Source organism: Rhipicephalus microplus, chromosome X, assembly GCF_043290135.1.
Source record: "Rhipicephalus microplus isolate Deutch F79 chromosome X, USDA_Rmic, whole genome shotgun sequence".
Taxonomy (NCBI): domain Eukaryota; kingdom Metazoa; phylum Arthropoda; class Arachnida; order Ixodida; family Ixodidae; genus Rhipicephalus; species Rhipicephalus microplus.
This window is the reverse complement of record NC_134710.1, coordinates 405,342,123-405,365,689: the sequence shown is the minus strand read 5'-3', so window position 1 is coordinate 405,365,689 and position 23,567 is coordinate 405,342,123. Positions and strand designations below refer to the sequence as shown.

General features: G+C 42.9%; 1 long non-coding RNA gene across 1 annotated transcript in view; it reads left to right on the top strand.

Annotated features, from left to right (window-relative positions):
- LOC142777385 (uncharacterized) overlaps window positions 1-19,907 on the top strand; it is a 41,442-nt gene extending 21,535 nt beyond the window's left edge. The window contains exons 2-3 of the long non-coding RNA XR_012888064.1: window positions 19,380-19,465; window positions 19,830-19,907. This is a non-coding gene — a long non-coding RNA (uncharacterized LOC142777385). The remainder of the gene's footprint in view (window positions 1-19,379; window positions 19,466-19,829) is intronic.
- The last annotated feature ends 3,660 nt before the right edge of the window (window positions 19,908-23,567 follow it).

The following is a 23,567-nucleotide window of genomic DNA, read 5'->3' as shown; positions in this document are numbered from 1 at the left end:
ATGCAGCGGAGGTGAACGAGCGCATCAAGTCACGTCACACGTGAGACATGAGTGCCAACTGGCAGTTTTTTTGGAAAACGTTGCGCGTTCGAGACGGACGTGCGCGCCCGTCTCAGAGGTGATAAGGTGTAAAACGCAAGGCGACGGGTAGGTGCCACCACTGTGTCGTCTTAGCAAAGCGTTGGAAAAACTTCCCTTTTCGTGCAACCGTTGCATGGTCAGCGCAGCGTGATAAACGCTACGGTCCTTAGAATTACTTATGTATGCCTTTTGTAGTAAAAGATGCACATGCAGATCATATACGTGTTGTTATGGCGCCTCAGGTATGCGCAATAATTGCTTTTTATTCAACAATCGCACAAGTAGGAACGCTGAATTTTGTGCAACATCGGTGGGCGCTGCAGATGGGGTCAGCCGTTTGGGGTATCGGCTAGTGCCGTTTAGAGAGCCTGGTACCATTAAGGGTGGACAAACAGACAAATATACAGACAGGCAGACCCAAATTTTTGCGTCGAATGTCCCCAAGAGAGACTACCGTCTTTAAAAGCGCACGCAGGTGCAGTCTAACCCGGTCGTGTTGGTATACGCATGGCCGCTGGATGAACAAGCGCAAGGGTACGGCCCGTGCGCTTGTTTGCGCACGGCCGTGCATCTGTGTGTGACCCACGAAATCTTTTAATATTCGTCTAGCGTGTGCCCACCAGGTAATTCCAATCCACCGATCTTGCTTCCAATTCCACCAATCTTGCTTCGAATTCCTTCAATCTTGGTTTTACATGCCCGCAGCTTATGCAAATTTTTGATATTGTCTTGCCCGAGATGGAGCCCTGCACAGTGATCAGTTTTCGCGGAAATAAGATTTGTGAGCACACTTGGCTCCTACAAGATGACAACTAACCTATAGGGAAGAGCTATACACTTTTCCTAATGCATCGAAATATATTATTGTAAATGGGATTATGTCGCTTCAGAAAACGTTGCTTCAGATTAGTCATTTCCTTTAGAATAAGCAACCTCACCAATCGCAGCTGCCACTGTTCATTTAACACAAAATAGATACACTTTTTATCCAGGATTGAGTCTTGACACCACCTTCCCGTTTTCTCTTATCTCTAGTTTTTTTTCTCATTCCCGGCCTATTTCTACTTTTCTTCTAATGCCTGCCCTCAAGCTCATGTCACCTTTGTCATTACTTGCGGTTATTTCTGAAGGTTTACGCGTCTTGGTATCGTGCATTATCCTGTAATGTAATGTGATACTGAATTTCGCTTTCGTAAAAAAAACAAAAAAAAACTCGCGCATCTTTTTCTCATTGAGAAAGCTCGGCTGTCTGTCGTTATTTGCGGAACAGCACATAGACTCAAACTTACATCAGAAAAACATGCGGAAGCAAAAAAATGTTCCAAAAAGCAGCTGGTGGGTGACAAGAGACTATAATCCAAACAGTTATATACATGGCAGCCGACACTAACATTGAGACCCTCTCACCAGGAGATTGTGAGGAGGGTTGTTTTGTAAAGGGTTGCGGTAGAAAAAAAAATGCATAAATGCTCTGCTATACTCGTGTCTATTTACTTTTAACCTTATTTCTTATTATTGTTTTGTTCTGCTTCCGTCCTTTGCGCCCAACATTTAGCCTATGTGTCTATTGACAATAAAACCATCCCTTCGGTATTTTCATGTTAGCCTCTCCACGGGCACTGGCGAATCCCGATACTACTCCAACGCGCTTGTCTTCTGCCAGTCTCCGTTATGCGGTTCTGTCATCCATTACTGTTTATTTGTTTATTTGTTCTACTAAGTCGATTACCCTATATGCAGCAGCTGTGGTTTTGCTACGTGTAAACCTAAAATCGTGTTTATCACTTAATCCGGCGTGTATATATATATATATATATATATATATATATATATATATATATATAATGAGATCTAACAGACAGTATAGCCAAGGAATGTACAGGGAAAGTTATTAGAACAAATGGAATGTCAATAAGAAGAAAGAAAAGTGGGCGAAAAAGTAACCATGGATAAGCAGGAATCGAACCTACGATCTTCGAATGACGCGTTCGATGCTCTAACCACTGAGATATCACAGCGGCCTTCCCCCACCCCACTTTTTTGGGTTTATATGTAAATTTAGAAGTAGGAGTGTCGGTCTGCGCCATTCTTTTATGCGCATGTGTGCCGTGACGTAGCACGTGACGTGCTACGTGACGCCACACACACACACACAAACAAACACACACACGCACACACACACACACACACACACACACACACACACACACACACACACACACACACACACACACATATATATATATATATATATATATATATATGTATGTATGTACAATTTTTGAATGTCATTTTAAAGATGTATCCTTTCGCAGCCTCTTTAATAAATTGTCAATAAGTTTACGAGGAGAGCGGCACCATGTTTGTGAAACCCACTTTTATCCAGCGTTTCAAGTTGAATTACTTTTCGGCACACTACCATGTACCAGATAACGTGAGAAATGTTCAAATTATGTTTCTTTCACAAGCTTTCAGCGTATAAAAGGGATGAACGTCTATAGCCAAGTGTCTAAAAAATTTGTTGTCAAGCATTCTGGCTGAGAAAACGCGAAAGTGTTGAATAAACGTCAAAAAAGCAAAATACTTTATTTAAAGACATCTTCACAAATAGAACAAATTTGTTAGCAATCAGAGCCGTAAAATTCAGCTACATGCATTGCAGATTTTTCTTTCAGCCTCAAAGCAAGAAGCTGGTTCTGGGAAGAAAAAAAACTCAGGTTTTCGGCATGCACGCGAAAATTTATTTGTCTTTTTAAATAGATAGCGCCCACTTACTCTACCAAAAATAAGATATATGCAATAAATGCGATTAACTGAGATTTAAAAAGCACTGTTTAGAACAACTTAGTGGGTCACTGTTGTGACAACAACCAGCTAATTTGCTGCGGGTGCGGCCTTGAAGGAGCCGCCGCCACTCGTTCACCTGTCCCTCCTGGATGGATGGATAGATGGATGGATGGATATGGCTGTGCCCTTCAGATCGGGCGGTGGCTAGCGCCACCAAGCAGTAATACTTAATGAGCCAAAAACTAGATTTACTTTTTTCCCTTTAAATAGTGAGGTTGAGGATTCGTACTTTGCAGTGAAGGGTTTAATTTCCACTCGTGCCTTGACTTTAGCCACCAATCAGATAACCTCCTTCGAGTTAATTCTCCTTCGAGTTAATTCTACTCGCTTAAAGTCTATTTTGCCCTCCCTGTCCCCAAACCCCAGTGCTTCGAAAAACTCTGTGCCATCATCCTGAACTATAGGGTGAAGTTCCATGGTAATAAGGGTTGCAGCGCAAGCACAAAGGTGCTAGAAGAAACGAGAAACGAAAGGCAAGGAAAGCAAAGAGGACCACACGAGTGCTTGCGCCGCAACACTTTTTACCATGGAATTTAACCAACTAGCCCAAATAGGGTGAAACCCTCTACAGAACATTATCAAGTGTTCGGCAATTTCTTCTTCCTCTCCACACGCACTGCATACCGTGTCTACCCCTTCGTATTTGGCCCGATATGTCTTGGTTCGCAATACTCCCGTCCTGGCCTTAAACAGTAGAGAACTACCCCGAGTATTATCATAGATTCTTTCCTTGGCAATTTCCTGCTTAAAAGTTCGATAGATCTCTAGTGCGGACTTCTTATTCATGCCAATTCTCCACATATCGGTCTCAGCTTCCTTCACTTTCTTCTTAACCAATAATTCTTTTTGGCTTGGCCCCCTGCTGTTTTCTAAGTATTTACCAGTTAATTTTTTGTTCGCTTTCTCCATTTTGTATCGACATTCTTCATGTACAAGTAGCTGAATACCTTCCTGGCCCTACGCTCCTCCCCCATTTCTCTGAATCGCTTCTTAAATTTTATCTTGCTGCTAGCTTCCCTCCCCTCAAATGATGTCCATCCCATATCCCCTTGTACTCCCTAATTTAGTGTATTCCCGTGAGCTCCTAAAGCAAGCCTACCTATTCCACGTTGCTTAATTTCTAATCTTGTTTGAGCTTCTAATCTCATAAACAAGACCGCATTGCCGAACGACAGACCAGAAACCATGACCCCTTTCCATATTCCTCTCACAACATCATACTGATTGTAATTCCACAGTGTCCTGTTTTTCATCCTGCTGCATTCCTGTTACCTTTAGTCGTCACGTATATTTCGTGTTCCCTTAGGTACACGGCCCCATTGCTTATCCATACGCCCAGATATTTGTATTTATCTGTTATCTCTGGCGTGACCTCCTGTATTCTAAGCTCACTACCTTCATTATCATTAAAAATCATGACTGCTGATTTTTGTTTACTGACTCTGAAATATAACCTATCTCCCTCATTACCGCAGATGCCCATCAATCTCTGCAAATCTTCCTTGTTGTCGGCCATTAGTACTATATCATCTGCGTACATCAATGCTGGTAGTGCCTGTTCAATAAGTTCAAGTCCCTTGTTTGACGAAAGAGAAGTTTAAGCCCAGTCCACTTCCCTCTAATTAGGCCGCTGATCTTTGTAGGTACACCATGAATAACAAGGGGGACAGAGGACGCCCCTGCTTAAGTCCCCGTTTTACCTCTGCAGGCTTGGATACCTGTTTTTCCCACTTTATAACGGCCTTGTTGCCTTTATAGATATCCTTTAAAAGATTATTGACTCTTTCTTTCACACCTAAAGTGTCCAGTATTCTCCACAGGTCCTCCTGAACCACGCTATCGTACGCTCCCTTGATATCAAAAAATGCTAGCCACAGGGGCCTATGTTCCTTTTCTGCTATTTCGATGCACTGCGTCAGTGAAACCAAATTGTCTTCATACCTCCTGTTTCCGAAACCCACTCTGCAGTTCCCCCAGCAAGCCCTCATCCTCTATCCATGCCTGCATTTTTTTGTTTTTAATCTGCATCACCAGCCCGTAGACCACCGATGTCACTGTTATAGGAGGGTAGTTGTTTATGTCAGCTTTGTCCGCCTTTCCTTTATAGATCATGCTCATCTTGCTAAGTTTCCATCCGTCGGGAACTTCACCATCGATTATTATTTTGCTCACTGCCTCTCTCAAAGCCTGCTTAGGCTTCGGACCTAATGTCTTTATCAGCATAATCGGAATGCCATCTGGGCCTGTTGATGTACTACTAGGAACCCTTTTCTCAGCCTTTTCCCACTCTCGTTGTGAAAATGGAGCCATTGCGCCACTTGTTTCATCCTTGTCATTTGTGGTGCCTAAAGCACTTCTTTGGTGAAATTTTTCTGTCACCCTTGTTCTTATATATTCAATAGCTTCGTCCCCTTCTAGCCTAGCACATTGAGCTGTAGTTATAAACCTCTGCTTTAGGTTTGTCAAATTTCTTAGGGAGTTTAGATGCTTCCCAAATTTCGCAGCTGTCTTTCTATCTTTTTTATGTACGTCTGCAGCCGCTGAGCTCCCTTTCTTCAAATCTTTTCATTGATCAGAAGGGATGCATCCGTTCTACAGCTTAGAAATATTTACCATTTTCTTTCAACATCATCTGTTGGTTCACCCCGCTGCTTAGCATGTCTGTGTTCCATAGAGGCTTCTTGACGTTTTGCTATGGCTCTCTTAACTTCCTCATCCCACCAACTTTTGGGTTTTCCTTTCCGGGGTGACTTGTCACGTGCCTTAGCAAGCTCTAGCTCAAACAGTCTGATTAGATTCGTGTATGTCCACACTTTTATTAACCTCAGTTATTACTTTCTCAATTTCTCTAGCGGCTATTTCTATTTGACTTTTTGAACAAAAAATTTTTCTGCAGTTGCTAATCTTGTCTCCTTCTCACTTTCACTGCTCTTCCAAAACTTAGCTTGATACGTTTGTGATCACTACCCAGACTTCTGGAGCCACCTTCATCTATGTGCATTCCGCTGAGCTTATCATACATCCTATGTGACATAAGTGCGTAATCTATCGCCGACTGCAGCCTTCCTACCTCCCATGTTATTTGCCCTTCATACTTCTCGGTACTGTTGCAAATGATCAAATGATGCCTTTCACACATATCCATGATCTTTTTGCCTGTTGGGTCGGTATACCCATCTATATATTCTATGTGCGCATTCATATCCCCTAGTATAATTATCGCGTACTCTCCTCGTAACTCATCAATGTCCTTTGATATACACTCGACGTTTGCCTGGTTTTCTTTGGCCTTTGCTCCCGTCCACAAGTACACCAAAATAGTTTCATTTGCCCTGCCGCTTTTCCTTTTCGCCATAAATGTTCCTTGCACTCCTGCTTGAGGCTTGCCAATCTGTACATTTATGAATGAATGCCCCAATACCACTCCTCTTTCTGCTGCCTTCTGTTCTATTACAATATTCCCACGCGTAGTCCGGATTGTCAGGAGGTTGATCCATGTCCCTCAGATGTGTTTCTAAAAAACCTTATACCATCGGCCTCTCCCCCCTTAGCTGTTCTTCTACATCTTTCCACTTCAGCCTGTTCCTACCACCCTGCATGTTAATATACCCTATGTCTGAACTGGCTCGGCGCTCGTGGCTACGTCTATTTCTGCCCCGAACTCTACCTATCTTAGATACTGGTGCCACTTTGGAATCGTATCTGTCCATACCACCTGTCAAAGAGTCTCCCTGGTTGTTTTCCTCGTTACTAGATATCCTGCACCCCGAAGTGCCCGCTTGCCCCCCCCTCTCCCCCCAAAAAAGCTACTGCGCGTCCTGCAAGTCGCCAACGCACCTGATAACCTAGCCTCCCATCGAAGTGAATTCTGTCTCGTTGAAAACCACCCCACCTATGCACCTCTCTGTTTATTTCAACCACCTTAAAGCCTTTCTCTCGACTCATCCGCCATATCTCTTGGTTCGCGTTGACAACCACTTTTTGCAGGTTGACATCACGCACCGGTACCTCTCGTATCGTGCATATCACTACCTGTACCTGAGGAGAAGTGGCGTGCATGTCATCGACGCCTTTCGCCATTGTGGTTGCTAGTCCTGCTGTATCTTTATTTAAGGCATCGTTTAAACCGCCTGAAATTATCACGAGGTTTCGTCTATCAGCTGTAGTTTTGAGTTTTGTGCTCGCTTGCCTCATGACTGCTTCCAGCTTGCGTCCTGGGAACGGCACTACTGCTCTTACCCTCTCTTTGATGGCTTCTGTGCATCGATTTAAAATCGAGTCCCCGGTGATTATCACATGCTGTGACTTTTCAGCTGGCGCGTCCTGCCCCTGGGGGTTACTTGCACCTGTGACGCCGGCCTGTTCCCGCCCTGTCCCCGCCCCATCGCGCCGCAGTGGCCGCAACTGCAACTACGCTGACACCCACTCTCCTATTGAAAACCATTCGACGCGGCGGGCCGTACCGTGCACTTTTTCATCCAGCAACCGTGCACGGTATACGCTGCACGTGAGGGCGAATATGTGGCTGTGAAAATCAAAGGACGTGCATGTGCACTCGCCTCGTCAGAGGGCTCGGCGATGCAGCTTTGTCGGATTGCGGCCGTCGCTCGCACGTCCCAGCTAATTTGCAGACGGGTGTATGTGTGTCCGTACTACGTATTTCTAAGTAGTTTCAATGACACCATCTCAAACGTGTACCGTTCTAATATGTTTTCTTGAAATTTATGTGCGTGTAGACGCTTATGGTAAAGCGCTTTGTTAAATGGTTTTCAAGTCTGTAAGCTCTACTTCAAGCAAGAATATTTAAGTGCCACTTCACTTTATACACGTTATAGCCTTTTAGGGAGTTTTTCGCGCGTGTTCCAGCGTGCACCCCAAAGGTAATAAGTGAAACACCCTTTAGGCTAAGGTTTTCGGTAACATACTTGTTTGCGGTGTTTTTGTAGGGTCTCTGGGGAGTTTTGTTTTCCTAGTTTAGACATCATGCAGCCTTGCGAGGTACCTTCCGGTGTTTTTGTAGAGTTTCTGTGGAGTTTTTTTTCCTGGTTTGAACACCATAAAGGTTCTACGCTAAACCCCCTACGAAACAGGTTTTATGAGTGTACGAAGAACAAGATGGCGGTGCCTATTAAAGTAAAAGCCGTCCACTTCGAATCTTTCTAGCGACCAGCCTGCTTTGTTAAACTCATTCATTCACAAATATTGCTCGTATTTGATTTATAATTTAGTAATGAAGCTTCGCTAACTGTGTATTGCCGGTAAAATTGCTTAATTTTTGAGATACATGACCGGTTTTGTTCGCAGAAGGCGTTAAAAATGGTTTGTTTACTAAGTAAATGCAGTAGAAAAAGGAAATTTAGGAGGTAACGTTAGTGTTTTTATTTAACCCAATTCGGGGGCTTGAATGGAGTGCAGTGGAAGTATTCTGCTTTATTTGAAAGCCTTAAAAAACCCTTTACGCGCGTTCGCAAAGAAAAGAATATTTCAGGCCCGAAACTAGTGTTTCGGAGATACTTATTGCTATTACACATCGCAAGAACATATTAGAAAATGTACATCCCCGCATTTTCACGCAAACATAACATTTGCTTACAAGTACGCAGGACACAGGAGTCGAACTAGGGACCACACGCACTGAAAGCAAACACAATAATCATTACACCACAGCGCCAACACTACCTTGCATTGCTTAGCTGGGTGATTATATGTACAGAGCGGCTACTAACACGTCGGCGACACGTCAAGATTTTGTTCTCGTAGCAGCGGCATGTATCAGCGCTTGTGCACGATCAGTGCACAAACTGAAGTGTGGCATGCAGGACATCTTCAGCTTCGAACTATTCGGCTCGTCGTGTCGTGCCGCTAGAAAAATGGTAAACGTGTGCCCACTTGAGTTCTTCTCCATACATCGACAGTGCTTCACTCGCCCGAAATTCGTGAATACCAGCGAGACAAAACGTATCTTCAGAAGGCCGAACATCTGTGCATTCCATGGGCGTATGCTGCGGAGCGATTTTCGGTATTTCTGCCTCGACCTGCACACGTCCCGTGGCAGTGGCATGTTTTGAGCTGTTCGAGACTACCTGTGTTTCCATAATAGATAGATGTCTGGGACTGCCGCCGCACGGAATCCTCAGAGATGGGGACGAAACACTGCTAAACACATCTTTATCATTCCAAGACTCTGCCGCGACTGACTATAAGTGGCCGCTGAGCGCGGACGTGCCATCGTCCGTTGTTCTCATGTGCCATCAGTGCGTTCTTCACCGCCGCCGTTTCCCATAGCAAATAAAAAATTAAAAGAAACGTTACACGTGGACATGTCCATAAGCGTGCACCGGATTCCTATTCCGTGGGAGAGGGGAGGGGCGAAGTTTTGTTGCGGTGCCCACCCTCCCTATTAAGTCAATGTACGGAGCAAACTTCGCACCACCTCCCTCTGGGCGATACAATGACACTAACACGCCTACTTTAAATGCCTTTACTGCACGCGTACTGTCACGAGCCAAAAGCAGGGGCAGTAGCGCCTGCCTTCTGAGCAGCTGCGCTATAACCTGTATCCGCGCGCGATTAGCACTTATTCGCAACTTGGATTTTAGCGTGGCACACAGTGGTTCTCTAACCCAAACTCCATATTTAGTTGATTTAGCACTCGTTGACTCCACACAATCTTACTAATCAACCTTTATTGTTAAATATTACACAAATGCAGTAAACGAAATGCCTAAGGCATGCCAATGTCAAGCACAACCAGCACAAATTATTAGTTGACAAATCTCCCACTAAATAATGAAGTTAATTCACAAGCACTTTGGCCTCACGAACGACCGCGTGTAGTTGGCGCTCCTGTTGCAGAGATTATGTAGCAAGAGTTAAAACAAGTGCATTGTTATGGTCTTCCACTACGAAAGTGTTCTTCATTAAAAAATGTTTTTGATTGCTAGTATACACCACGCACAGAAGAAGACATGTTGGCTTCCTTGCAATTCTGAGTTTTGTATACATAACACAGAAACTCCGAAGAGTTCAGCAAATAGACAAAAAACTAGAAAATACTACTCATTGTAACATTGTGTCGTCACCTGTATATTATGTTAAACTTTATGCAACACGCCACTCCAATTATGCTACCATTGATTCATCATCATTATCATCATCATCATCATCAGCCTGACTAGGTCCACTGCAGGACAAAGGCCTCTCCCATGTTCCGCCAGTTAACCCAGTCCTGTGCCTGCCGCCAATTTATACCCGCAAACTTTTAAATCTCATCTGCCCTCCTAACCTTCTGTCTCCCCCTAACTCTCTTGCCTTCTCTGTAAATCCAGTTAGTTACCCTTAATGACCAGTGGTTGTCCTGTCTATGCGCTACATGCCCGGCCCATGTCCATTGGCTCTTCTTGATTTCAACTATTATATCCTTAGCCCTCGTTTGTTCCCTAATCCACTCTGCTCTCTTTTTGTCTCTTAAGGTGACACCTACCATTTTTCTTTTCATTGCTCATTGCGTCGTCCTCAATTTAAGCTGAACTCTCTTTGTAAGTCTCCAGGTTTCTGCTCCGTAGCTAAGTACGGGCGAGATACAGCTGTTATATACCTTCCTCTTGAGGGATAGTGGCAATCTACCTGTCATAATTTGAGTGTGCTTGCCAAATGTGCTCCACCCTATTCTTATTCTTCTAGTTACTTCAATCTCGTGATTCGGCTCCGCGTTTATTACCTACCCTAAGTAGACATAGGTTTTTTACAACTTGAAGTGGACTATTACCTATCTCAAAGCGCTGCTCTCTTCCGAGGTTGTTGTACATTACCTTCGTTTTCTGCAGATTAATTTAAAGACCCACCTTTCTGCTCTCCTTGTCTAACTCCGTAATCTTGAGTTGCAATTCGTCCCCTGAGTTACTCAGCAATGCAATGTCATCGGTGAAGCGCAGGTTACTAAGGTACTCTTCATTAACTCTTATCTCTAACTGCTCCCATTCTAGGCCTCTGAAAGCCTCCTGTAAGCACGCAGTAAATAGCATTGGTGAGATTGTATCCCTCTGCCTTACACCATTCTTGATTGGAATTCTGTTGCTTTCTTTATGAAGCACTATGGCAGCAGTTGATCCCCTGCATATTTCTTCCGGGATGTTTATATATGCTTCATCGTCGCCCTGATTCCGCAGTGTCTGCATGACTGCTGATATTTATACTAAATCAAACGCCTTCTCGTAATCTATGAAGGCTATGTATAGTGGTTGGTTATATTCTGAGCATTTCTCTATTGCCTGATTGATAATATGAATGTGGTGGATTGTTGAGTAGCCTGTTCGAAATCCTGCTTGTTCCTTTGGTTGATTAAATTCTAATGTTTTCTTAACTCTGTGCTGACATACCATTGATTAAGCACCCACTAATGTATGCATGAATATAGCGAAAACTTTCTGCCTGTTTTCCTGTCACCTATTTATCTTCCACAATAACTCTGAAGAGTAAAACATCTGCTATACTTTCTTGGTAATAAAAGCACAAGCCATAAAATGAAGCCACCAGCATTTCAACAGTTGTTATTGCATACCTCAAATGAATAAAGATACTGTGTTCGAAATATTATATTGTAACCGTAACAGCATCAGTTCTCATGTCAGTTTAAGCATACGTATATTTACATATTTTCGTACAGTACGTATGCCTAATACAAAACACTAGGAACATACACAGCACGTCCCAAGCACCATATATTATTCTCCGTAGTATAGCAAGACGAAACCAGAGCAAAAACCTCAACATAACACATACTAACATGTGTACTTCACAGTGCACCATCCAAAGAATATAAGCACAATCTAAAGAAATGGAATGTACAAGAAACTTGGTGTCAGTCTGCACGTAAAAGTTAGCGAATTAGTACAATAAAGATAAGTTTACTTTCATGTAAGATGCAACCATCAAGGTAGGTATTTTGGAGTTTTTTTCTTGCATTAGTTTGACCTATGCCATGAAAACTTGTGTGGTATGATCATAAGTTCAGTTTTTTGCATAAAAATTCAAATGCGAGCTGAAGAGCTGGTTGTTCATCTGCTTACCAAAATTTATAATAGTGTTCAGTCATGCCAACAAAATAACAACATTGCAGTCATATACGGCTTCACATGTTTGCTCACACACATTTAAAAAAGATTGTAATTTTCTGGAATTAGCTATACCTGGAAACTTGTCAGCATTATCACACAGCTGTAATACATCAATGCTTTATTTGTACGTAATTACCACAGACATGTTTACAATGTTTCCATGCTTGCCACTGTCATCTGAAACCTAATAAGTTCTTCATCTTTAATTCCTAACTTCATGGCTTATGAATAATTACCACATTAAATTGATCCAAGTACCTGGGCTGCACAGTCAACTTGAAATTAGGCAATCACAGACCGGAAATTTAAATATTCCTATGTATAGCAGGTGGTGGTAAGCATATTATGTCCTAGAGCTTGGTATGCCATTAGGTTTAAACTAATTTGACCACAAATGAATACAGAGTCTAAAGCAGTTAGGACTTCAGTCCATAGTTAAAAAAGGTCGATAACAAACCACCATAGAAATAGAAATGAAGAGAACAGGGCAATGCAGTACTATAAGCTGAAGCTTACCACGTGTACGGTTATTTTAGTCACGTTCGTACTCATTCTACGACTGCATAATACTTGAATCTTGTAACTTGTTCGTACTGTATGTGTGTATCTTTTTGTGGTTGGCATCACACTTCCCTTTCTAGTAGCACATTGTTCTGTGCATTTCATCCTCATTTCACTATGACATGGGCCTCTATTCCACTCTTTTTTCAACTCTTATCACTCATCAACTCACCCAACTGTTCATCTTAGGAATAAGTTTGCTGTATAAAGCCAGTCCTACCTAGAGTGTCGTTTCTAACAATGCGAAATTCTCAAACGGACACGGCATTGGACAGGTTCCATGCAGTAGGCTGCATAACACTCTGCGTGTCTAACAAAACACAGTGAGAGTATTATCCCAAATGTTGCAAGATGTAATATATGTTCGAGTTTGTGTACAGCGAGGCACAGAGGAGTGTTCCCGTAATATACTGTCTTCTACAAAAACAGGTGGGTGAGCAACTCCTGCTGCTTTCTCATAAATGCTGTCCTAAAAAGGATACAGAAAAGTCCATTAGGTTTTTCGTATGCATAAAAATCAACGTTTTACCACTGACTCACACTTGACAGTATCAGTGAAAACCTTCTAGCAAAACATTAAACAAGTGCAAAATTGAGATGCTCTTAAGCAGTCCCTTGTAAACTTTTCCCTTAAAGTACAGAGGGTGAAGAATATATGATAGTGAAGAAATTCAAAACATTAGAAGTGAACTCTTGTCCTGTTCGCTATCACTCTGACAGGTTATGATCTTAGTGAAGTTAGTATTGTAGTGCAGAGAAATGCAATTGTTAGTAAGATTCACTTTGTAATTAAATTAACACATTATCAATAACAAAAAAATGCTTGAGTCCTAGGTCCTTAGATTTATGTGGACATTATTGAACTTCAGGTGGTCAGAATTTTTGCACCTTCCCCCTACAGTGTCTCTGATGATCATATGATTGTTTCCGGCCGTTAAAAACCAACATTTATACCCCTTTGTAATGAAACACGTGTAATGCTAGCTTATTGAACAACCCCAGCTGCTCTGTTTAGGGCTCTGATTGAGTGGTTTATTATTGATTCAGGGCAAAACGATGACAAAAAAAGAGCCAGACACAATACCAGCAGTTTCTGAAAATAACTTCTTCTGCTTGGAAGTGCTGTGAAAACAACCTTCATGCTTTGCAAACACACGCGTTATGTATACATGCTTCACAATATTACATGAAATATTGCCGTAATAATGCTTGGTACAAGCGTACATTGCCATCGGGTGTCAGATCATGGGAAAATCATAATGACTTCATAGTTTACAGCCAGTCACTTACTACGAAAGGCTCACACGCTAGTGCATTTTTAAAGCCACGCACTGGCTGCATAGCAAGCTCGAAAAGATTTTATACCCTGTTTGAAGTACACACTAGCAACAAAGTTCGCTATCACGTTCAACTGAGGAGAAGTTTAAGGGTCCCCAGTTTTTCAAAACATCTGCGCTTCTTTATACAGAATACTTTGACCTATGAATCGTTATGGCAGAGTTACGGCCAGTATGCATCTCAGTATACAATTGCTTGAGTTTGACTGAGACACTTTAATGAAAGACATGGGCTCAAGAATTCAAAAAGCGGATACAACCTCACGTAGGAAACCTTTTATACTAGTCCCTCTAGATGCCCACAACAGAATTATATGTTGTGGGCATCTATCTAAAGAATTATATAATTACTTTAATGGTCACGTTGTTATTCCCTATTTAGCGTTACTAAGAAATCATTTCTTTGAGGTCATTAGATGATTACTTGAAAAAGCTGTTCATAACCCTTTTGATGAGTTTTTACATATTCTTTCTTGACGATTAGTTTGTTGAAGGACGCGCATTGAAGGCGCACTCATCAAAATGCGACTTTACTCCGTGGAAGGATGTCTATCGGGACACGGCGGACGTGGGGCTACGCCTGGCCGACCGGAATCAGTCAGGCGATGAGAGGCGGACGTGGCGCAAGGCGAACGCAGATTGGGGCCATCGCATTTGAGTACCAGTTGAAAGCACACGTTGTTTTTCTTATCAAAGAATGCTCCGCCTGTAGAAGACATTCTCCCCGGCCGCGGAGCTTGTGAAAAGTGACAACTCGCCTCAGCTGTTCGCGGAAACTGGGCTCCAAATGCTTTCTATACCCTCTTCACAAGTGTTCGTGAAACCAGTGGTAAAACTTACGTGCGCATTCAGTAACACAAAGAACGAGAACTACATTTTACATAATGGACACTGGTTTAAAGCACACCACCATAACTTCCGCGGTTCAGCCATCCAATAATTTAGATGCTCGTGTGATTCTGTGTTTCCGGTCGATGCGACAGCGTGGAAGCTTGTGCGTTCCTTTGCACCCATTGCCTCCGAGGTGGTGCGCTGGCAGATTTCGAAGGCCACGAGCAACCAAAAATGTTTCGGGGTGGCACCGTTGAAGCATTTCTGATGCGCATGCGCAGATGGCGTCCGTAAAGAAGATGCATTGCGCCCAATTTGCCTTCACCTGTAGTATTGCCAGAAGTTTTTTCGAAGTGACTGTAGGGCAAAACTGCACTTTACGCATGTTCACGCGTGGGTTTTGTATGTGTATGCATACCCGTACAAAAAGTTCTTAGATGGGGTAAACCCCCTGCCAGTCACCTGGCTACGCAGGTGACCTTTGCAACGAAAGCTCTGCGTACAAAATTTTGCCTTGACAGTTTATTGTGCCTCTAGCTTGTTCCTCAGTGGCGTTCATTTCGGCTGCTTAAGCAGATATTTGTGGCGCATCGCGGCTCCGCTCCGGGTAGCCCATTGTGGCTACTTGACTGTTTGGCTACACTACGACTCCGTCTGGCGACGAAAATTTCAGGCTTGAGCCATTGCTACTTTCTGGCTACTTTAAACTTCTATTATTGCACATTCAGAGCCGATTTTTGTAATATTTTCACATAAAATACCGAACAAGCCTAACGAGTGCCCTCCATTGCTAAGGGTTTTCGACGCGTTAGTCAGTGCATGCGGATGTTTTGACCCCGCCAGCTGTCTGGTGATCATTGAGACACCCTTTTGAGCACCAGACAATCTGAAGATGTTGCGCGCATGTTGGCAGACGCGGGATAGCACGCTTTTTATGCTGCCCGTAACCGATGTTGACACTAAGAACCAGTTTCTAATGCACATTCATGGCGCGGCTTCTCGCGTGAACGGGACAAAAAAGACCCGTAACAAAGTGAAGCTGGAGTGGTCCTCTTGAGTCATATATCACTACTTGACGCTGGATGTTAATGGGAACTAACAATGATGCCATGGAAAGTATAGTGGATGTTTTTAAAAGCAGGGCTGGGCAAATATACTTTGAAATTGCCTCGCGATACGATACAAGATATTCACTAGCACAATAAAAATTTTTACACCCAAAAGGGTGTAAAAAGGGTGCTTTTACGAGAAAGCACTTTTTGCAACACCCTTTAAAACCCATAAATGGTCGATTGAAAAAAAAGCACCCATTTGTTTGGGTGCTTGCCTCGATAGCACCCTCAAATAGGCTCTAAGGGTGCTTTTGTGCCTGAGAAGGGTGTAGGTGACGATTCATCAGATGGAATATGCAGCATAAGAAGAACACATAATTAAAATACTTGAGATTTCACGTCTCAAAAACCTCGATATGATTATGAGGGTCGTCGTAGTGGAAAGCTCTAGAGATTTTGACCATTTGGTGTTCTTTAATGGGCGCTGATATCGCACAGTGCACAGGCTTCTACCTTTTCGCCTCCATCTGAATTCGACTGCCACGGCGGGTATCGAACCCGCGACCTTCGGATTGGCGGCCGAGCAACGTAGCTACTGCACGAGTATGTGGACCTTGCGTTAAATGACGGCCTAGACTTAGAATGTGTGATGGTGCTCTCCGAATACAGCAGAATGCCAGCAGAAGCAAATCGCGTTTCATCTATAATGGCAATTAACTGCAATCCACGTTACGAAAGCTCACTTTAGCGTTGGTTATAAGCTACATGTTGGCTGTGGATTATATACAGGAACATAATGTTCGCCCGAGTATGGGTGTGTGTGCGTGAGCCTGCGCATGTGTTCGCGTGTAAGCGCGATTGTGTCTACACCCGTGCATGTGTGCGTGCGCGTGTATGTGCGAGTCCGTGCTTGTGTTAAGCGTGCCTGTGCACATGTGTACGCCCATGCATGCGTGCGTTTACGGTCGCGTGTGTGTGTTGCCGTATGTGTGTATACGTGTATGTGTGTGCGTTTGTGAATAAGTATGCGTGTGTATCAGCCCGTGCGCCCTCAAATTTCGTGTGTGTGTGCGTGGGGGGGGCACTGCTTCTTAGTGTTTAAGGTCCCACACCTGTTCAGACTGGGAGTCTATATGGGAGGTGGCTTAAGAAATGACGGTGGTCAACGCACTGTACACGGACTATTCAGTACATGTAAAACTGCTGCACATTTTCGTACCTCATCATTGCTTACGAACTTGCTGTGGTAGCTGATTAGGTCCGCTGAGGCGCTTCTACGCGCGAAAACGTGGGTTATGACCAATTCACACGGAAAGCTGTCACTGCACTTAAGCACAATCATCGTTTATATTAACAACGTTTAACAAGAACGTGCCCTGCCTTTGCTACAGGTGCTTAGCTAGCTCATTGGGCAACCATATGGAATTATGTGCTGATCATGTGGTCAGCAAAAAGTTTGTTATAACAACCTCGACACGGTTCGTGGTGCGTGACAAGCCTTCTAAACATCCGCGACTGTGGATTAATTTGTTCCAGCTTCGACTACGCATTCAGTGTTTGCGGCACCGTACGCGGAATAGCCAGACACAGACAATGCGAAATGAAATTCCTCTGGAAAAAGGTGTAGCGATGCTCTCCCGCTAATGCCACCGAGGACGAAATAATTATTGTTTCTGGCCATTCCATGGTGCACTTTGTTTTCCGCAAGTTTTGCTTCACTATTTTTCGCCCACTGCAATCGCATTCCGTCAAGATACTCAAAGAAACCGAGGCTGGTAAATAACCTGCGTCGCTGCGCGACTGGCTGGAAGGAGAGTTGCCATTTACAAGGAGTCATTCCGCGTCGAACGGCCGTCCGCCGTATGCGCCATAGCGTTTGCCTTTCGGCGCCGTCTTGGCGGGTTTCCTGCTCCACCCCCCCCCCCGCCCACCCCGGCCAGCGTTGCTCCCACAACGGTGGCGTAGATAAGCGAATAGTTGCGTCACCGAACACCTGCGTCAACAGCTGCGGCGCCACCGCCAGTGCCTCCTCCTTCTGTTTCTCAACGTTGCTCTCTCTCTGTCTGATCCGTCTTTCAAATGCGTTGCGTTGGTCTGGGGTCTTGGTCGCTGTGTGTGTTCTAGCGAACAGGCGCATACTCAATGGTGGTCACGCATGACACCGTGTTCGAAGTGACGCTCGGATTAAGGAATATTCATGGAGTGGTGGACACGGACAACGTGGGCCTGTGAACGGTGAGTGTGCTATTTTCGTAGGTAGTAATCATACAGCGCTAGCTGGGCGCCTGCAGCAGCTCTGCCGAAGTAGGCTGCCAGCCATTTGCAACAGCATGCGTTCGCGGGCCTGTTGCAGATGCCCGAATAAACGTGTGACTTAACGAGTTCACACTGCTATGCGCGATGCTGTGTAAGTGCCTGCATCACTCATACAGTGAGTGATGTGATCACTTAACAAGGGCGCGATTAGTTGCTGATCGCACATTGTCTCTACACTGCACAAAGTGATTGATATTGTTTTAAGATGTGCTTTGGGCTACATCGTAATAACATTTCTATTAATACTCAAATGTGCAACGTGCTTCTGTAGGTGTAAGCGTAAAAAAGAAAGAAAAAGAAAAAAATTATGTACAGAGGCGCACTGTGCGAAATGGCTTTTTTTTGCTTAAAGACGGTATAGTTGGAGGTGCTGATATGCCGCGATGCTCCCAGCACGTGCGCCTCGGTCTTTTAAGCTATTTAGGACAAGTGTCACCAGCAACAGGAAAAGATCTAGCAGACTTCCAAAGGCGCGTTGTCGTGGCCATCGCCGTGCGTTGTTTTCCCTCGTTTCTGTTTGCTGTTTTCGTGCTTTGCCTTTCGTCTGCGATAACGTTCGGCGTTATAACAGAATCGAGAGAGTATACGTGACTGTGGGAGCTATGTGCGGTACCTCAAGCATAAGCCATGGCTGCTGCAACGTAGACGGCGTCAGCGCGCGTTGGTGTCGTTCGAGCGCTCCTACTTGCTTGATTGTGTTTAACTGAATATTTAGGCATGGGTTAGTTTGTAAATCCCGTGGTCAATAATCGCTAATAGCGTGCCCCTGATTGCCATCAGAGGATGGATGGGCTTGGTTGTCGAAATATGCCAGACGCTTTTTCTGAAAGCAAGCTTTGAAAAATTTTTTTAAAGGAATACTTTCATACGTGCTAGGCAGTGCCTATTGCAGGCCCGCAACTCTTTAAAAACTGGACGAGCTATCACACCTTTTATCAAATTACAATGAATTAAGATGATTGAATTATAGATGACGAATTTCTGTGCTAGATTAGGTGCACAAAACACATGTTCGCAGCCCTACGTCTAGAAAGCAGGCAAATAGGAAGCACAGCGTCAAATTTGGATTAGATTCCATTGACGCAGCGGCTTGTGAGGGTAGAAAGAACGAGAAAATTGTTCATTTTTGATGCCCTTATAGAGGCAATCAGAATTGCACTGATTGGTGACTTGTAACAATTCCTCAGATTGTTAGAGGCGTGATTGAAGTCTGTCAATCTTTTACTTTTTTTTTGCAGACCTCTTCGCTAGTGCCACGCCCAAGATCATTTGTTCTCATGTAAAAGAGAAAGCAGAGATGTTTTCACTGTTTGTACATGAAGAGGTAAGTTTCTTGTGCATTTTGATTAATGCTACATGTTCTGAACGTTGTACTTTAAGAATTGTTTTTCACACTGGCTCACTACCCTAGAAGGAATTTGATTCTTAGGTGAGTTAAGGCTTTCGTAAGTGCCATTTTTGAGCTGTAGTCTTACACTTCACCTCATTTCGGGAATTTGCTGTATGCTGGAAAACTCTTATCTTTATCATACGAAATTATTGGAATGTATGGGTTGTATGCTTCGAGTTCAGTGTAATGTCAATTACACGCCATTTCGAAGGATACACACTACACATTCTTTATATATGGTGCTGCCAGAACAGCACGAACATCCTTTTATGGGAAGTCATATTTGCTCTTATTACAGGATGAGAGGGTGCCGCTGACGTCCTGCGTAGTCTACCCCGGCCCCAGCCTAGAACAAGCCTACTTCCTTAACCTCCACATCGATAACCGAAATATCTTCCGTGTCAGTAATGACGAAGAAGGAGTGACAGCACTGATGAGTTGATTTTTTTTATTTTCAACATTGTCTACGGCCGCAAGGCCTTTAACAACCACCGTGATTGAGCGGCTTTTTTTCGGCGTTAGTTTGGAGTTTATCAAAGAAGTTGTTCAGGCAGTACGACACTGAAAATTTTAGTGTCAGAATGCCTGAACAACTTTTTCTAGTGTGGTCATGGTAGATGAACAAATATTGTTATTTGTGTAAGTTATTTTGCCTAAATATAGCTGGGCCATTCCGTGCCAAACGTCCCAGCCACTTTGACGACCATCTGAATTATATCTGAAAAAAAATGTGCTGACTTACTGCATTGAAAACAGTGAACTGATAGAATTTTCAGCGAGAAAAAAAGTTTTGTTCATGTGGCTGGCTTATAACTTCCTGGCATAATGCCGTCTGTGTGCTGTTTGTGGAAAATTTTGTTTTAAAACTACCGCTTATTTTTTCTAAAGCAAATTCGGTCTACCTGTTAAGTAAATGTGCTTCCGTAAGGTATTTGAAGCTCAATAATAATAGTGCAATTTTTAGCCACATTCGCTTCCTAGAATAAAGCCAAAATGTGTTATGTTTGCATTTTTTATTGCAATATTGCACTTTGTATGAATATCTGAGCAGTGAATACTTACTCCACAGAAGGTATATTTTGAGGAAAAAATATCTTTATACCTCTCAAGCTGCTGAAATATACGAGAAAATATCACGAATTTCACAAAATCGTGATTTTTGTCCGTATCGAGATGCAATTTGCTCCATGTTGTGATACAATGAAAACTCATCATTATACCTAAACTGTAAGAAAATGAAATTCTTTCTGTAATAAAAATCTTATCGCAAAAAAGACAGGAAAGAGCGCTGTCAACTGAATTTTATTGAAGGTGCTACGAGCGTTTTTATACTGAGCACAAAACCAGGGCTCATCTGCAACAACACATGTGTGACCATGACAAAATAATTTTAACCGAGAAAAGAATACTCTTTTTCGGAAAAGATAAGTGAAGTTGTACTGATGCATTGATCCTTGGCCTTCCTGATAAAGAGTTCTAAAATCTCTCATTTTTCTGCTTGCTTTTTTTTCAAAAACCGTGTTTTATGAAACCTAGGACTATACTTACATTCTTTACGGTGTCCGGCCATGAGACTACTATAGCCCTTCTTAACATTTAAAGCATGCTGTCTTGCTTGATCATTGAAGCATTGCCCAGTTTGTCTTATGTTTACTTTTCCACGTGCTAGCGGTATCTCATACACATTAGATTGGCATTCAGTAAACCTATTCTAGTGACGAATGGTGCAAGATTGACTATTCCTGTTGCTGTAAGTACATGCACTTTGGAAAGCTTGCAAGGGGTGGAAAACAACAATGTCATATCTGCTGGCTCTTTTCCTAAAATTGTGAGACACCTTATGTACGTAGTACCGTGTGACATGCAAAGGTGATTGGTCATTCTCTTTTTCTTTTGGTCCTGTTTCCTTTAACTTTACTTTCTGCAGGAGGGTTTCACAAACAAGTGTGATGATACTGTTGGGGTATTGGCTGGTGCTATCAGCGCAGGAGTGCTAAGAATGTTCTGCCTTTTGATAGTGGGCGTTCAAAATTAGTAGAAAGAGAAATTGATACCACATGGATTCAGACCACCCTTCAGAAGTCATGTTAGCACAAGGGTGAGGTCAGGCTTAAAAACCAGATTAAAAGACTAAAAGATGCTGGGTATCCCAACAGAATCATCACACCCGTTTTCAAAACCCTCCTGCAGAAAGTAAAGTTAAAGAAGACAGGACCAACAAAAAACAATGACCAAAACCTTTGCATGTTATACCACATCGCGTGTCTCACAATTAAAAAAATAGCCAGAAGATATGATATCGGCGTGTTGTTTTCCACCCCTTGCAAGCTTTCAAAAGTGTGTGTACTAAACAGCAACAGGAATAGTCAATCTTGCTCATTCGTCACGAGAATAGGTTTACTTAATGCCAATTTAACGTTTGTAGAAGTATTTTTATCAGGTAAACCAATGATCAGTGCATCACTACACGTTCACTTATCCTTTCGGAGAGGGAGTATTCTTTTCACAGTTAAGATTATTTTGTAGTGCTCGCACGTGTCGTCGCGCATGAACACGGTTCTTGTACTCCGTATAAAAGTGCTCGTAGCACGTTCATCAAATTCAGTTGACAGTCTGTGCTCTTTTCTGTCCTTTCTGTCTCTTCCTAAAGTTGTCGCGCTGTGACTAGCACACAACGAGGAAGAACCAACACTCCCAAATTAAGCTCTTGTTACGTAACACGTAGACCGAGTTTCGTATGGAAAGAAGGAGCGGTGCTTTTAAAATAAAATTTTTCACACACAACACCTACACGGCATTCCAGGAAGTTCAGAAGGCAGCCACATGACCAAATATTTTTCTTCTCCTAAATATTCCAGAAGTTCACTATTTTCAATGCAGCACAAGTTTTTCGAATACGTTTGAGATGGTTGCCAAAATGGCTGGGACATTTGGCATAAAGTGACCCAGCTGTGTCATTAGCCATAATTATGCATTACCTCTTTTGTTTTTTGTGTGTCCTGACTCAGTTTTGTGTTCGTTTTTAGCTTATTGTGTTTCCGATCATTGTATTGGTTCCCTAAGTATTCGCTAAAGTTATATGTGCGAAAACCCGTATATGTTTGCATGTACATCATTTCTCATAACGAAATGTTATACATCTAGGAATACAAAGCTTAAACCACTGTGATTGTATACATTTGAAAACACTATCCATATATATTTTTGTGTGCATCACTTCTTGGGAACAATTGTGTACATGAAGGCGTATATAGTGAAATCATGGTGATTGTATATATTTGGAATAATCATAAGTATATATTTGCCTGTATTTCATTCCTATTAACCGATTGTGTACATGAAAGAGTATTAAACTGGAAACCACTGGGATTGCAGATACTTGAAAGAATTATAGGGATATATTAGCGTGTATTTCACTTGTAGTCTCTATGTACTTGAAGCAGTATACTAAACTAAAACCAGTGTAATTGTATGTTGCAAAGAATTGTCAATAAAGTGAAACTGAAAAAATATAATAGACATTTGAGGTGTTGCATGTGTATTGTACGTATACGTGAACGTATGTCTGGTGAAAAAGTTGTGTGGCAGAAGAAAAGTTTGTTTTATTTGCCTATTAAATAAACGCAATATGCAAGGGCAGCAAAGCTTCATTTTCTGTAACGCGCATTATGCATATACTGTGAAGTATACGTAGATACAGCACAAGTTCATACACGATTGTACGCGTTTATATTTTTGCCCACACGCAATGAATGGAGCTCGACAGGTGGCGCACCATCGATAATCAGGACCACTTTCTTCAAGTAGTGTGTAATCAGTGCATGCTGATATCTATTAGTGCTGTCTAAAAGAATACTGCAACCCCTGCCATGGGCACTCAACACCCTTGTGCACCCTTCTCGCACCCTCCTCAGAGGGTGCTAAAAAGTGATGGACATCGAAGGCACCCTTCCTTAAGGGTGTTTTTTTAACACCCTACAGTTTTTTACATGTACATACTATTTTAAGGGTGCATGGTAAAGCACCCTTTTTGGAA